The sequence below is a fragment of the Pavona decussata genome, unplaced genomic scaffold, assembly GCF_977016875.1.
Source record: "Pavona decussata unplaced genomic scaffold, jaPavDecu1.1 SCAFFOLD_233, whole genome shotgun sequence".
In the NCBI taxonomy this organism is placed as follows: Eukaryota; Metazoa; Cnidaria; class Anthozoa; order Scleractinia; family Agariciidae; genus Pavona; species Pavona decussata.
In genome coordinates this window covers 4,290,538-4,297,102 of record NW_028145638.1, presented here as the reverse complement: position 1 = coordinate 4,297,102, position 6,565 = coordinate 4,290,538, and the positions used below count along the sequence as shown (strand labels likewise).

The 6,565-nt window shown below is 39.8% G+C and overlaps 1 long non-coding RNA gene across 1 annotated transcript; it reads left to right on the top strand.

The window, feature by feature from the left end:
• The first annotated feature begins 4,090 nt into the window (after window positions 1-4,090).
• LOC146458503 (uncharacterized) lies at window positions 4,091-5,290 on the top strand. The gene is made up of 3 exons (XR_014858213.1): window positions 4,091-4,238; window positions 4,367-4,549; window positions 5,037-5,290. It is a non-coding gene; the product is annotated as an uncharacterized LOC146458503 (long non-coding RNA).
• Window positions 5,291-6,565: the final 1,275 nt, after the last annotated feature.

Genomic DNA, 6,565 nt, shown 5'->3' with positions numbered 1-6,565 from the left:
TGATATTTTGTTTTTTTGTGCGATTTGCAGCTCAGTTTTCAGCCAGTTTGACACCCCATTTCTCAAAGCAAATAGATGTGTAGGTGTTCGGATCGGCGCGCTGCTAAAAATAAATCGCCAGAAATGCATAAAAAATACAAAAGCGGAAAACAATTACAACGGAGTTAATAAGTTCTTACTAAAACTGGTCTTATGGTTTCACCTCTTTTGTCCAAGAATTTGCAGTTGACCGAGTTTTAATTTGAACGCTAATAATTACGAGAGAAATAGTTTTCATATTCTTCATTGTTCTTTTGTCCACCATTGTCAACAATCGGAAAATAACTATGCTAAAAATACATGACTCGCACACAAGCGTAAACTTTGAAAACACACCCTCATGTGCTTCAGTTATCAACTGCTTCTGTCCGAATTTCTGATTATAGGGGTGGAGAAATAAATATTGCTGTTTCAAACGTAATATTCCATCAACGGCTATTAACTGTGCCTGAAGCGTGTTTATGTGGGAAAGTAGATTTCAAACACATGTGGAAACAACTTTAATGACTCTCAGTCAACTTCCCGCGGCTTGGTAATAATACACTATACAAATAATGTCGCTAAGGATCCACTAGCAAAGACAAAAGCCGCAAACACAGAGTGGCTCAAACACAAAAACATCGCATTGAGGAAACACTTCACTACAGTTGCTGTGCCTTTTGTTTTGGCCGTCGGTTGGTCGGAACCCGAGCGTGCCACACCTTTCCGCAGTCAAATAGCGATACAGTACTTTCAAGAGCCGCAAACAAGCTGGTCGACAGTTCCGAGTAAACAACGGTCGTGTGCCGACTTTCAATTAGCCCTTCCGCTCCTTAAAAGACCTTAATTAATCCCGCGATAGGCTGAACTGAAAAAGACTGAAAGCCGAATCTTACATTTTGTTTTGTAGTCTTCTGAGAACCAAAATACTTATGAATTAGATTGTATCATGAAATGGCGCGAACAGATTGCGCCGACTTTCAATCTTTGGTTGACTGGGCAAGAAAGCTCAAGTTCGGAGCTCGGCTGAAAAAAAAAAAATGCTGAACTTCTAAAGAAACCACGACTCTGCCGGTGAAGTGAACTGAAAACATGCCAAAACCACCTTCAGTCACGGTAACAGACACAGTTGCCATACCAGGGGTACTTATAGTATTAAGAATGCCAAAGTCGAAATTATGACAAGCCGCGTTTTGCTTTGGAGTTTTGACCACACATAATCCCAATTAAATTAAATTTTCAAATTGTGAAAAAAACCATTAGGGTCACAAGGAAGCACTGCTGTCATATACTGAATGACATTCATTAGTACTCTTCACATTCACATTACCGCAATAACCACCATAATCACCCACAACTTGTTCCCGTCTGGCCTCATACGGGCTCAGTCGGTAGAGCACGGATAATTTTTTTTTTCAAAGTCGACATTTGCATACATACTCTACGGAAAAAGTCCATGGGACAACCTTCAAACGTCCACCGCCCAACAAAAACAAGAGACATCCCAAGTCTATAGAAACCAAATCAAAATATCAATCAAAACTGACACGCGACCACCGAATGCCCGCCACCAAACAAGACACACCCCCGAGAGACCCGAAAGCCCCCCGACCAGCGAACACAGAAAAAGACCAAAAAACCGGAGACCTTTAACGAACAAAAGCAACTCCCAGATTTTTTTTATTGAAACACTAACACAAATTTACGATATTATATCGTTGTTATACATACTATTACGATAAGTTTTTTAAAATACACAATCTCGCGAACTGATTATTAAGGTCCGGCCCGAACGCCGATTGCAACATCATCCAACATTGCTAGACGATGCTGCACAGTGTTGAAGAGGTGGCCAAACCAGTGCAACATGTTTGATGCCACACTTGGACTCAAGGGTCTGGGACCAAAATCTACCCAGAATCCGTAGAAAACAAACCCGCAGAATATGGGTTGGCAAGTAATTCATGTTAAAAGAACCATATAGTCACACACATTACCCTAACCATAACCCTAACGGCCTCCATATAGTCACCCTTGCTTTACCATGAATTATACCAAAAAAATTGTTCGAGACCAAGAGACTATGAGGTAAGAGAGCGAATCCCCCATACATGCCCCTCTTCCTATGAAAATTTTTTTCAATCTATTTTTTGTTTGCGTTGCTATTTTAATGTCGGCATCCTATTGGTCAGTTAGAGTGACTTTATTTATTTTTAAACTCAATGGCGGATTATAATTTCTCAAAATAGCATGACGCGAACTAAAAAAAGATTGAAAATAATTATAATGGGGCACAGGGATTCGCTCTCTTACCTCATAGTCTCTTGGCGAGACCGATCGACCTCCGTGTCCGGCGGACCATCTTCTCGTTTTTCCTGGTCTTACAGTTTCACTTACTCCTTTCCTCTTTCGCTTTCTATTTCGCTTGTGTTTAAACTTTTGTCGTTGAGAGACGAATTGTAGCTTGAACGTTCACGCGGCAACGCGGCAATGCATCGTTTTCCACCTTCCCATCAGCCCTCGCGCGAAAAGACAACAACAACAACTTTATTAAATATTCATATCTTTTACAGGAATACACACAGCCCGCATATAGCAGAGCTAATCGAGGCGGGCTGTGTGAGTTAATAATTATTACAAACAGAAAATTACAAACATGCTGGCAAAGGTAAACATGCTGGCAAAGGTAGACAAGGTAGACGACTGGGGACGTGTAACGTTATCTTAAAGTTGGCGCGCAACAAATATTGCGTTGCAAGTTGCCATTGTTTGTTAACGGTATTACGACCTATGAGCACAACAAATTTTCATGTTGCAGAAAGTAGACGCTGTTTCTACTTTTTGCAACACGAAAATTTGATGCGTGCGTAGGTGGTAATACGGGCAACAAATAATCGCAACTTGCAATGCAACATTTGTTGCGCGACAAGCTGCAAGAAAATGTTGCCCTATTGCTTGGCCTTAAGTAACGTTGTTTGATTTTCGTCCAGCCAGTCTTCAAAACGTCTCTACGTGAAAAGTGTTGCCGTCTCGCTGCAGAACGAGAATAAATCAATAAAGGGTTTCTCGTCGGCACAGAGATAATTTTATCTAAGGCCTCGTCCACACATACACTTCGTTTTGTATGAAAACGCATCAAAAGTTTTCTATCCACACGACCGCTTTTGAAATAGTTTTCACTTGTGCATGTGGCATGACCGAGTGGTTTAGGGCACTGGATTTGAAATCTAGAGGTCCCAGGTTCAAATCCATCACCGTGCCATGCACTCAATGGATTTATTCTGGGTAGTCCCGAGTTCCACTCCTCTGCTGCGGTTTGTAAACAGCCAACCGGTCTCCCACCAGCAGGGACTCTTAGAAGTTTACGAAGTCTATTTGCGATGCATGTTTCCTGATTTAAAGTGTACGTCTCTAATTAGCACGTATGCCGCTAAATACAATGACACTTCTAATAATAATCGTTTTATTAAAAACAACAACGAAAACTCGCTAAATCTTGCTGATTTATTGATATTTTCTTTTTAAGCTCATATACCATGGTTGCTTAGCCAATCAAAAAGCTCTGGAACTTCGTTATCCATGGCCAACGAGTCAGTTTTTGAAAAAAGAGTATAGACCATAGAAAACTGCCGTCGATTTATTAAGGTTTAAATTCGAGCGATAAAATTCTTTTTCTTAAAAGTTCCGCCGCAGAAATTTTCAGCTAAAACATCCGAACAGTCCAATCTGTATATCTGGGAACTCCGAGGCAACATTTTAAATATTTTGCTTAAATGTTCTCGTTAAGTGCAAATAATAATTCAAATGCTCCAAGAAAATTTCTCCGTTCAAAATTATAATATCCGATCAGCGATAATTTTAAATGCGTTCAAACAACTTGCGGCCCCCAAGCGGCTGTGAATCCTGTAATGAATGATAAGTGTCACCATTCAGCCAATGGGGTTGCTAGATTTTTCCAGCCAGCCAATCAGAAAGAAAGAGCCGTCAAAAAGCCTGCAAAATTCGCGCCCTTTTTGTTCAACTTTTTCACCTTGTTCAACTGGAATGCAGTTATTTTACTTCTGAAGCGAGCGTCGAGCGAAGTTTTATTTTCTTCCCCGTGTTTTGAGCTAATTATTTCTTAGCTGCAACGAAAACTTCACAAGGAACCACATATAAAAAGTGCGCTGAAGAAGGAGAACACGGAAAGTAAACTTTGGAGACTTTGTTGGCATTGCGAGGTAAGAAATTATCGAGAAGCAGTTTGTACTTTCAATACACAAACTTGCACTTGTTAAGTGTTTTAAGTGTTAAGTGTTTTTTAAAGCTAGTACACATCTCAAATTTGCTTTTATTTAATTTTTCTCAGAGTTTTATATGATCAGAAGGAAAGCTCCAACCTCCAACGCTACGGTTAAGGTGTTAAAAGTTGCAAAAACGACGCAAAATGTTCTTTGAAGTAGACATCTTTACACGTCAGTGGTAACTTTGCGGGGAAGAATTCACGACAAACTGATACTCTGACAATAACTTTTAACACAAAAAAGGTAAGGTAAGGTTACTCTCAATCTAGTTTAAGTTAATAAGAGTGGCAATAATTAAAGAGGTTTACTTTCTTTTCTTTAATAATTTTTGCCTAAAACTGCAAACGTTCGTGCGTTTAGTCGAGCCAGCGGGAAAGCTTTCAATGTTTCATTTGCGGGAAAACAAACTGTTTACACCACGGAACATAAAATTAATTATAGAGTTAAAATACCCTCTGTAACACTTTGTGGTTTATTATTTTTTTTAAGGTTTTAAATTCGAAAAAATTATAGTAGCGTATGTGGCAAGTTTCCATTCAAGATGACAAACATGTTTCAATAAAATTTGGCGGAATTTTTATTCCCTCTGCTCGAGACGAGAAAGCGCTTTAAGGGTTTATTTTACACACTGATAAAATCCATGGTGAAATTTCACGACCATAAATCGTGTAGTTTTGTTGCCCTATTACAGACAAAGAGTCATTTATTTAAACTCCTCTCTTGTTTTGTTTGCAGGAAAATAATTTATTCTCCTTCACATGCAATTGTCCCTGCAATGGCAAACCAACACAACTTCAGTGTACGACCCGGTACAACTTCTCTATGGACACAAATGAACAATCTGATGTATGAATGGAAAGTTCAAGCAGCAAGACAAGTCCGTCGAAGACCTTTTATGGTCTGGGTATCGTACCCTTTCAGATTTGTTTTTCACTGGGGTTGGGTTAGTTAAGGGGGGTAATTAAGTTAGCTCTGAATGGAACCCAGTTCTTTTTTTTTTTTTTTTTTTTTGCGACATTTAAAATGCCCACAGCGTCCTTCGATCCTGTCAGGGTATCTTCATTCGCAATCTTTTATTCGACTACTTTTTTCTTCAGCTTCTGTTCGGAAAATGGTCCTGCTCTTCGACCACTTCGACTTTTTAACTCTTTGTACTGTCCGCATGGTTCTCAATTTGCTTTTGTTTCGCTTTTTCGCTTGATTGACATTTTGAGGGATACTGACGTTTAACTGGCAAATTTTGATTGATTGGCATTTCGACAGAGTGGCTTTACTGATTTTGACTTTTTCGCTTTTCAAGAGATTGGCTTTTTGGCTTAAATGGCTTTTCAATCGATATTTTCGGCTTGAATGGCTTTTCAGTCGATTTTTTCTCCGTTATCAGCTTTGAAGCTATTTGACCGTCGGCGTGTTTTTCCGACTTCTACAAGTGTCAGTGGCCTCAGCTCAGTAGCAGAATTTTCTCTGCAACTGAGGCGAGCCAGCCTGGGTCCATTCAGATTGCATATGCTTAAACGCTGTTCACTGGGCTATTCAAGCCAATTAGTACCCTGACTAACTGGTTTGAATGCCAGGTGTTGGGAAGTTAATGGGCTTAATGTTGTATTCTTTTTACTCTTCAGCGTTTAAGAATTATTTACCATAACGTCATGAGGTCGAATTTACTTCGACATTCATGCGCCACTGCCTATGACTGCGATGCGCAGTTTATGGCTCGTCATGAGGTCGAATTCACTTCGACATGCATGCACCACTGCCAACGACTGCAATCGGCGCAGTTTATGGCTCGTCGAACTTTTTTCCGTGAAGACCATTTCGATTCGTTTTTTGTCTTGTGGATAATCAGTTTAATCACGGGAATTCCGTTTATATCTGGTATTGTAGGCGTTGCCTCTCTTATAGCTGATAATTTTTGCCCGCTTTACACATTTTGATTGCGACGTTTTCTTCCGCGATTGGCGTTTCATTCGCTTTTTTTCCTGTGAAGACCGCTTTTGCTACAGAATTTCGATCCGTTACTGTAGGCTTGTAGTTTTCTGTCCTCTCTTGTAATCGATCAATCGCGTACATTTCTGTCTCAGGATACATTTTTATTGCGATTTTTTCCGTAATTTTTCCCGATTCGCTTTTTCACTTGTGAAAACGCAGCTTTCACAGCACCGATATTGAATTTTGATCAAACTGTAGGCTCATAGCTTTCCTGTTACGATAGGTTGATAGCTTTCTTTCCACTTCTGTCTTGCTTAAGAATTAAACTACTTAAG